An 11024-nucleotide genomic window follows, 5' to 3' on the forward strand; every position below is an offset into this window, starting at 1 on the left:
GTTCCTGGACCGTATTTAAATCGATCGGGAAAAAATGTTCCTGGACCGAATTGAAATATTTTACAGAGAGAAAGATTCCTTACTGTCCAAAACACATTTACGCTTGCTGATTTTCTTCCTGGACCGGAATTCAATTTATTTACAACTCCTGGAATCTTTAACAATCCTGAATCAACATCTCACCTGCATGACTGCATGATCGAAACGGATCAATACCATTCCCAATTTTTAGTGCGTAATTTGTGGGAATTTGTACAGAAATTGCTTTGCAGGAATTTGTAACTGAAAATGGTTGTGTCGTCTTCACGAGACTGCAGAAGCGCCTGGCGATTGCCAATAACTCCGCTAGGGAGCACCGAGGGTCCCTTGGACGGGAAGACAGATAAGAGAAAACCTTTCCGTGTTCTTTATGGGGCGAGGAGCCTCGCAGCGTCTGCCAACTTTCTCTTCAAGCTCTCCACATGTTCCGTGCCGTTGACATCGGAGCCACATTTCAAAAAAGTCACAGGTTTCAGATAAGTAAAATCACGCCGATGACCGACATCAACATAAAAAGCTCCCGAAGGCTACCACTTATGCAGCGCAGACAGCGAGGCAACAATATCATAACAACAGTCAATCCGTATCTAACAAATGGGTCCCGTGTCCCATTTTTTCCTGTACACTGTATGCATGTTGTGGACAAGCCAGATGGAGGTGTGAGGCCTGTATTGGACTCAGTGGCGAAGCGTAGAGTTCCTAACAGGGTAGGCACAAAAGTGCGATAATTTCCATTAGTTGCTTAAATATGTAAAAAAGAAAAAAAAAAGGAGGGGGGGGCTATGTCATGGAGAGTGGTTCAATGTCCCTCCAGGCCGCTTCTTTACTTGCCAGTGGCGTGACGTTTTCAAAAGTGTTGTTACCGGCCATCAATGCGATAATTATGTCTTAGACGTTCTCCTCCCACCCACCATATGTCATCCATTTAGATTTTTGTTCATTTCGTTTTTTTATTTGTTTGTATTTTTTCAACCCCTGATTTATGCACACACCTCCAGAAAGAACTACCAATCATGGGACATCGCGAAAATCCAACGAATAGTGCTCGAGCCCTGTGGTCAATTCTTCATCGCTTTTTTCTAAATTTATTTATTTATTTTGCAATTGAGGTGAAAAGGGCTAGAACCCCCCACCCCCATAATTTTCGGGTCAGTCTGACGTTTGTGCCGTGAGCAGACGACAGAATTCCGCACTTTCAGCGAATGTCAGTTTGGTACGTTCTACTGCTGCCAACTTAGTTTTTTTTTTTAGCAAGACTTCCTCGCGCCGAGGAAAACACCATTGTTATCTGTTGTCAACCTAAAGGAATGGTTGTAGTTAATGCCAGTCTTGGCTTTCTAGATAAATGAATTTCTAACACCTGTATGTGCAAGTAAACATAATTTAAATTTTGAATATTTTCGTCTCATTTGTTCTGATCTATGCTAATCGTGACGATGAGAATGTATGGAGAATGAATTAAAGATGATCAGGAAACATTGACATGACCACAATTAGGTCACCTGGCTTCGTAACGTGCTAGGATGAACACTATGGGGCTTTCAAGAAAAAAAACATAAGTAAAGGTGACCTCTCTCATTCAGTGTGTATACTTCGCATCCTAGTTTGTTCTACCCCTTGTGTTAGTAGACACCTTTACGTGATAATAGAACATAGGATCCTTGTTTGGGACCCGGCAACACGACAGGTTACTATGTAACATATAAACAGGTTATAATAAATGTAGATGCTTGGGAGAATAGAATCCCAATTTTTAGGCGCAATTCAGCTCTTTTCTGCCAATCCAAAGTGACAACACTGGCCTGTTCCGTCAGACCTGAAACAGACATGGCCTCCGCAATAACCCCATAACACTCTTTGTCCTAAACCCAAAAAAGTCTTCCCTTACATTGTACTCTCATTGACCGCCCTCTTCTCTTGTTATCCCTTCAGGGTAAACGAAACTGCCTACCTCTTCGCTTGTGTCGGCTGCATAAAAAAATGTCTGCTTGCAATATCTATTCGACGACAGTGTTAACGCATTAAATAACGTTTCAACAACTTTTATTTTTTAAAAAAATTTTGCTGTCACTTGCCACTGCTACTCGCAAAGGAAAATAGAGTTGAAAACATTTTAGAAGAAGGAAATATGAAAGACCAAAAGTGGGTCCTACCTTACCGATGATTACATCTTCACTCAATTAAGAACTCAATTGTTCTTGTTGTTTTTGCATTTTAGTCCAGCACTTTCTTGCATAAATCTCACCGCTGCACACGACACGAATCACAAACAAAGCTCTACCGCCACGAAACTCGCGCTCTGAGCCACGCTCCCTTGTAGCGTCCTGAGCAGGAGGCAAGTTTTCACAGAGAGGGAACAAGCGAGGGAAATCCCCGTTCACGATAAAAATAAATTATTATATTTCCAGTGAAAGGAAAACTACTTTGTAAATATAAGGCGTAGCTAGCATTTTAATTTACATAATTTGGTATGAAGACTTACTTTACAAATATAAGTTCTTTAGACTTTCCGTTTACGCTACGGTGTTGGGTGAATCGACAAGACCATCAGCACTCTGACCAGAAAACGAAGTCGGAACTACAGTACTCCGTAATTTTCAATTTCAATTACTCTCGTCGATGAAAGGAAGGAAAACCTAAGTTTCGTACAAAATATGGAGAATGTACAATGAAATAGAAATCTCTCTGCACGAACACAGGCTAATGTTTATATAAAATGCTGGTACACCACAAATTTCCAACCCTGGCGGAAATGCAGCGTTGCTGACATTCTGTTCGTCCTAGTGGGTAACACCGCGAGGCCGGCCTCAGGAGCACGTTATAAGCATACGTACAGTACTCGTAAGATTAGGCTTCCCGCATATGCGACCGTTCGACAGAATGTGAAGAGAAGAGGCCCCGGCAAATGTGCCTCACTCCGTGGAAAGTTCGTATACTGAACAGGGTTAGAATTTTTTTGTAATTATCATAAATGAAAATTCCAAACTTTTCCATTGCATTACATGTGTTTTGACGAAATAAGTAAATACAACTTTAAAAGAGTAATGGCATGGGTAGGCCCGGCCTCCTGGCCTCATAGGACGCTTCGCCACTGATTGGACTTGAGAGAATTAAATGAACAAACATATTCTGCTGCCAAGGAACCAAGTAGAGAGAATTAACGAACTACTTCATACATTCGCCGGAAGTAGGTATTGAAAAAGAATCTAGAAAATACACGGCATTCCGATATGGATCTACGTTATTCCTTTTTTTTTAGTGAATATGTTTTCATTACTATAGTAACAGTTTTAGTCCTTATTTGCTGACGATGAGGCATATGCATGATATGTATGCATTTCATGGGAAAACCTAGTTAAATTAATTAATCTTTACGTTGTATGTTTGCATATTTCGACCTATTTTGGGGACCTCCTTGATGGTGTAGTAGAAAAGTATTCGTCTAGTAATAAATTGGTGTCGGGTTCGAAAGCCGGTGGGGGCACATAGTGGATTCAATTTCACTTCAAACTGTAGTTCCAGTCCTGATTAACCTTATTGTGCATAATGTGGATTTACAAAAACAAACTCAAGGTCAACATTTCCTGTCGTAGGACTTAATTTAGATACTTTTGGTCTTTTTGAAGCAAATTGTAAGCCTTTTTTTTAAAGGTGAGCAAATGCCAAACTGCAAGTCTCGATTAGCCTTACTGTGCATAAAGTGGACTTAAAACACAAACTCAACAATACATTTTAGAAATTCTGTAATGTAGCTTTTACTTTTCACTTTATTTTAATTTTAATTAATACTTCTGTACGTGTATAAACACACGTGATAATTTCCTACTCATCCCAAATATATGTGTCAAAATATTTTGCAATGGGTCAGCAATCCTTTGAGCGCTCCGTTGCGGTTAAAAGAAACCACCCGACAAATACATTGTCATTTCTCTCCTAATTATCGGAAGCTGCAAAGAAATATGCCACCCATATTATGTTGGAAATTACAAAGAGTTCCCGCTTGTTAGTCCAAGTAGAGCGTCATCAGAGTTGATGCAGCATGATGACTCAAGCGCAGTATTCCAGGAAAACCGTAGTTGCCACATTTCGCAACTGTTTCCGGAAGAGTTCAAACCGTCAGAAATCCTTCCAAAATATGTAGAAACTGAAGTAGTTAATCTTTACTTGCCTTCGAAATCCAACTTCTGATCCTCGGATAGTATGGGAAGCTCGCTTATCTCTGGTTTTGTAGACACAAAATCGATTCATTTACGCAACCAAATTTATTGGTATTGCTCTGAGAGTTGAGTATTTGTTCATTGGAGTATAGAGAGCAGTGGTTCTCAATTTCCCTGAGCTCACGGCCCGGTAATTTTTCTTTTAAAAGTCCATGCCCCGATCACAACAATTTCACTCGTAAGGAGCTTTCAATTTTTTTTAAAAAAAAACTATATACGTTAATTAATATGTGGTTGCCAGCTCGGGCTCCAAGTTACTTAAAAACTTTATACATTAATTAATATGTGGTTGCCAGCTCGGGCTGCAAGCCACTTTAAAACTTTATAAGTTAATTAATATGCGGTTGCCAGCTCGGGCTGCAAGTCACTTTAAAACTTTATACGTTAATCAATATGTGGTTGCCAGCTCGGGCTGCAAGCCACTTTAAAACTTTATAAGTCAATTAATATGTGGTTGCCAGCTCGGGCTGCACGTTAGTCACTTTAAAACTTATATATTAATTAACATGTGGTTGCCAGCTCGGGCTGCAAGCCACTTTGAAACTTTATAAGTTAATTAATATGTGGTAGCCAGCTCGGGCTGCAAGTAAGTCACTAAAACTTTTACATTAATTAATATATGGTTGCCAGCTCGTGCTGTAAGTTACTTTAAAACTTTATAAGTTAATTAATATGTGGTTGCCAGCTCGGGCTGCAAGTAAGTAACTTTAAAACTTTATAAGTTAATTAATATGCGGTTGCCAGCTCGTGCTGTAAGTTACTTTAAAACTTTGTAAGTTAATTAATAAGTGCTTGCCAGCTCGGGCTGCAAGCCACTTTAAAACTTTATAAGTTAATTAATATGTGGTTGCCAGCTCGGGCTGCAAGTAAGTCACTAAAACTTTTACATTAATTAATATATGGTTGGCAGCTCGTGCTCTAAGTTTCTTTCAAACTTTATAAGTTAATTAATATGTGGTTGCCAGCTCGGGCTGGAAGTCACTTTAAAATTTTATACATTATTTAATATGTGGTTGCCAGCTCGGGCTGCAAGCCACTTTAAAACTTTATAAGTTAATTAATATGTAGTTGCCAGCTCGGGCTGCAAGTCACTAAAACTTTATACATTTATTAATATGTAGTTGCCAGCTCGGGCTGCAAGCCACATTAAAACTGTATAAGTTAATTAATATGTGGTTGCCAGCTCGGGTTGCAAGTCGCTTCACCCTTCCCAACACTTGTAATCCAAATTTGAAGGCTGCACGGGGATAGAGTACCCTCTCAGCGGCTTTAATTTCTCACCAGCACTGGCAAGGAATATTTATTTACCTCTTGTGCCTGGTGAATCCAGAACGAAAGGCCAAGTTTCCAGTTGTTTGGCAGCTCGGGCTGCAAGTCACAACCTGTCGCGGTTCGGTATAATTGACGCCACGACCCGGCTGAAACTTTCATATTTGTGTATTTCTCGTAGTTCGATAAATACAGAAATAGAGAAATAGAGATCAGTAATGTCTTATGAAATTATTATTTTATCGATATTTTACACCATAAAATACGTATAATACGCTACATTTAATTGTTATCGATATGTAACTAAAATATCGTTTGTTACTGTCAATGTTTACTCCCATTAGCTGGGGGCGTGGGTTATGACCCCCCCCCCCACTTAGGCACACCATTGATCGTGGAGGAGAGATATTTACAAGTTATCAGCAATGCTCCGAAACTTATACATTTGAGTTTTTGTTATAAGTCCACTTTTTGCACAGGTAGGCTAATCGGGACTGGACCTACAGTTTAAAGTGGAATCCGAACCACCACTATGTGTCCCCAGCGGGTATCGAACCCGGGACACCTTGATTACAAGGCGACGGCGCTGTCACTGCACCATCGGGGAGTATATATATATATATATATATATACATACATATTCAGTACATACCCGGTGGAGGCACATAGTGGTTTAGATTCCGGACTTTAAGGAACAAATCAATCAATATTCAGTAGATTTAGTTTATGCAATAAATTATATAATAATATTGAGTTATTATCCAAGACCATTGCACTACCTGAATTTCACTATAATATACATATTGCTAACTTTGGTTTGAAATACCTCGGAAAGAATATGAATACTGCATCCAGTACATTGGAAATACTTCATTGAATGAGCTCCGGACGACATGATCTCGGAATCGTGCACTTTGGCTTTAAGTGAGCCATTTAGAGCGAGTGGGTGACGTAATGGAGCGTTACCAATGATTGCACTTCCTGTATTTATCTCCCAAACTCCCTGTTCTTAACGACTTTCTACATGCCCGAAATCTGAAATCGGTCTTGGAGAATTTGAGAGTGGAAAATGGGTCAGAATCCCAAATCGCTGAAGCTCAGAAAACGACATTCGCAAGTAGTGAGCTGAAGGGATATGACCTCCCCCTCCGTAAAACCGTTCACGTGGTTCATTGGAGACGTTAAATCACAAACCGCCAGCCTTTTCTTGGGGAACGAGCCCCCCATCGGCGTTATCGGACTCTGGAATATTCGGGTTCAATGTTCCTTTGTCGTTGGCGCTGGACCTCATAAACGGCCCCCTACATCTTCTTATCAAGAGGGTTTTATCACTTAACCAAATAGCCCTGATTTTTCTCCACTTCCATAGCGGACGACAGCTAGAGTACCGCAATCAATATGGCGATAAAAATTCCAAGGATCTGACGTCATTCTGAAGATCGGCAGCGACATTATTTAACGAAATTGCTCTTTGGCCTTTTTCTAACTTACTGATTCTGTATTTGGATTCTCCTTCTTTCTTTTAAGTCGCTTTTTTTCTGTTTAACCTAGTGACAGTAATGAAGGGGATTGATTGATTGAGTTGGTGTTCTAAGTCCACTTTATGCACAGTAAGGCTAATCCGAACTGAACCTACAGTTTGTTACGTACCCAATAGGACCAACTCATTTAAACGGTTTGCCGAGGTGGAATAGAGATGGCAGCACAAGGTGTGCAAGATTGAAGATTAACACGAGATACGCGAATGGCAGTGTAAATAAGCGCATAGTAATTTGAAAAGATGAACAACAATAGAATCCATTATAAGAAGATGAAGAAAAGATATAAAAACAATAAATTAATGGAAATACTTAATAAATTAAATTGGTGCTCATATGTAAATATACCGGAAAACTAAAGGAGTGAAAACACTGATACAAATTCGTGTCTTTTAACAGATCTCGAATCTGTTGGCTTGATTTACCACCCCCTTGGTGGAAATCTTGATTTATGCCAGTGGCGGCGCGTTCCAGTCGCGAACCACATTACCTTTGGTTGTGCGTTTCAGTCGTATAGCACAAAGTATAAACTTTGTTGTACTTATTTAGAGTTGGCGCGTTCAAGTCGTTGCCACAAGGGAGGAGAGTAAGATTATGCTCAAAGCCCGAGGGAAAAGAATTCCTCAATCGTCGAAGAGCAGAAATAAGCGGCGTGGATATCAACCCTCACCCTCGAAATCGTAACTCTCTAGGACTTGGTGTGAGTGAAGAAAAAGTGAGGTGTTACCAGCTTGTGAAATTAGAACTTAGTGTAGAGAGGAAACCTAAATATGAAAATACCAGAGGCATCGGAATAAAGGACCTACGTTCCAGGGATACATAAGAGTCCAGAAGGAAGTCCAGATCCAGATTCCCACAAACAAGGAAGTCCAGAGGAAAGCATATACAAAAGAAGATTATAACTAACTAACTAACTCTCTAGCCTTCTTAAACCCGAAGGTTCATGGCTGCAGCAACACAGGCCTTCCATGTGTCCCTATCTTGAGCAAGATCTATATACTCTTTTCCATCTCTACAGATTTCCTTTAGGTCCATCTCAACGTTGTCCCTCCATCTTCGTCTTGGCCTTCCTATAGGTCTCTTATTTAATTATTCTAATAATATCTGGACATGAATACAAATTATGTAGTTCTAAATTATGTAACCTTCTCCACTCACCTGTCTTCTCATCCCTTTTAGATCCAAATATTTTCCTAAGGATCTTATTTTTAAATACTATCAATTTGTGTTCCTCTTTCAATGTAAGGGACCAAGTTTCACACCCATATAATACTACAGGCAAAATTACTGTTTTGTATATTTTAAAAGAAGATTATATGCGATAGAAAGAAGAAATAAATTCATGAAGCATATAGATTTAATGTAAATAAGAAGGAGAGAAATACATATCTCATTATGTAAATATATAAATCCATGCATTCTTGTTGAGATAATATAATCAGTTAAACGTATCCATTGGAAGGCATCCTGTCTGGTTTTGTTTTCAAACAAGAACCTTACTCTGAAGATATATTAGCCGTGTTTTAATATTAAGATTTATGTACCTTTGCACAAATAGAGGTAGAAAGTTTAAAGTGGAATCCGAACCACGATGTGCCTCCACCGGGTATCGAACCCGGGACCCCTACAAGGCGACGACGCTGCCACTGCACCATGGGCGAGGCCCTAAATGGGGAGAAATGCCATAGAAATCCCAATTCCCTGCGCTCCCAGGAAACCGATTAAGCAAATGCACGTTACTCCATACATTGAACAATAATACATTTACAACTACACAATCTTCCTTTTCTGACGTTTTCAGGAACCTAATTCCTGAATTTATAGGAAATCCTCAACAAACTCCTTCTTCTCTACAACTCTTATAGGTCTATGAAAATTGTTCCCTCTATTTATATCTAAGATATGTATTGTTATATTCTTCTTATTTATCTCTTAACTATATACATTATATTGTAAACCTAATGATGGCATCCAAATATCTGAATCTGCCCCGGACACCGGGGCAACTTCAGACACAAACAAATACACACCATATTGTAAAATAATCAATCGCTCTAAATCAAAATGAAATATAACAAATAAAGAACACAAGAAAAACGGGGAAGCCACAATTTCAAAGATACAGCATTAGGACGATAAGCACATACACCTGAATGTTTGCAGGGGGAGTTTGGGCATCTTTTGGGGTCTCACCTTTTGTTTTCAATGAGGAGGAATGATAACTATATTTTTTATTGTCATGGCACAACAGCCCTCTAACGGTCAGGACCTGCCAGAGTGGCTTTTTCTTTTTATTGGATGACACGTGGTCAGCACATGGAGTCTCATCGCCGCTGTTTTCTGGCTTTCGAGCCCCAAGCCCGCTACTTTTTTCTTTTCAAGTAGCTCCTCAATTGTTCTCACGATGCTGGATCAACGGCGGAGTTTTGCTCGGTCTCACCGAGAATCGAACCGAGGACCACTCGCACCAAAGGCGACAGCGGTAACCATCTGGTGACGCAGGAGCCCTGAATAATAACTAGCATGCAGATAAGCAGGATGAGACTGGAACCTGAAACCTATGATTGTGTGGCCAAAACCTATGAAACATGTCAATAAATAAGCAGGAAAGTCACTAAAGTATGTTGCAAACATACTAAAACATATTTGCAAGCGAGTTATCTTTCCTGAAATCCCAGGGTATTCATCTCAGCTAACAGGTTCTTATGTCTTGAATCCCAGTGTAAGAATTACCTTCTCGGCTGGAACTCTACTCGTGGGGAACTGAGCATTAATAGTTTCGCTGAACTAATGCAAAAGTATCTGAGTTCTAACTCATTCATCTACTAAGGAGATGACATGTAAGTAGTGTAAACTTATTGTTTCAAAATAACACTTTGTAGGTATCCTCTTTTTTTATCAATTGAATATAACTTTTTGACATATTTTGACAATTTTTTGTCGATGTTTTAGCGTTTAGCGATGTTTTAGTACAATTTTCAATGCACCACTTTTTTTTCCCACCTCACACTTGGTAGGTATATCACGATCTTACGTGATATAACTTAACCTATTCATTTTTTTCGTGCTAAACTACACGAGAGCCTCTACGTGCTTTGACCTACTTTAGAGTAGACCCAAATGGACAGTTCAGCGTCATTAATTGGGGTTCACCAAAACCTCAAAAACTCACTTTCTCTCCACGTTCCGTGCCTCATTTATTGCGCTGACGATGTTTCATAGCGTAGAAAACAGCACCAAAACCTCAAAAACTCACTTTCTCTCCACGTTCCGCGCCTCATTTATTGCGCTGACACAGCGTGATGAGTAAATGTACTTTTTCATCCTTGAAGTACGAATGCACCTTATCGTAATTTTCCAAGTCCGGGACCATGTTTATATATCGTGACCTTTGTAAACCTCTCTCGGAACGATGTGCCACACACACACGCGCGCGCGCCTCTCATTATTTCTGTATTGTGACGTGTTTTTTTTATTTTAAGCAAACAAACAAATAATAATTGTTTTTTTTTCCACATGTATGTAATGCGATTTAGGGGGAAGAGAGGGGCCAAAATTTTTGAACTTACGGCTGAAAAAAAAAGTTTCTATAACATGTTTTTGTTCGAGGCAAATTCATAGGTAGATATTGTTAAATAAACATTAATATTGTAAATATATATATATACTTATTGTATTTAGTTTTTTGGTATCGAAAAAAGCGTATTTGAAAATATTACGCCTTTGCCTGTGGACATCTAGAAACGACAATTTCGTTCCCCTTCTCTCTGCGTGTGCTAATGACAGATATTCAACAATAGGAAGGCCACGATCTTACGTGATATAACTTAACCTATTTTTTTTTCTTACGATTTTTTTTTACGATCTTTAGTGATATAACTTAACCTATTATTTTTTTTGCGCACCGACATTGGACTCCGTTTGTTTTATTATTTCAGTCGAGAACATGAAGACGATACCT

The sequence above is a fragment of the Lepisma saccharinum genome, chromosome 5, assembly GCF_977018435.1.
Source record: "Lepisma saccharinum chromosome 5, izLepSacc3.1, whole genome shotgun sequence".
NCBI lineage: Eukaryota > Metazoa > Arthropoda > Insecta > Zygentoma > Lepismatidae > Lepisma > Lepisma saccharinum.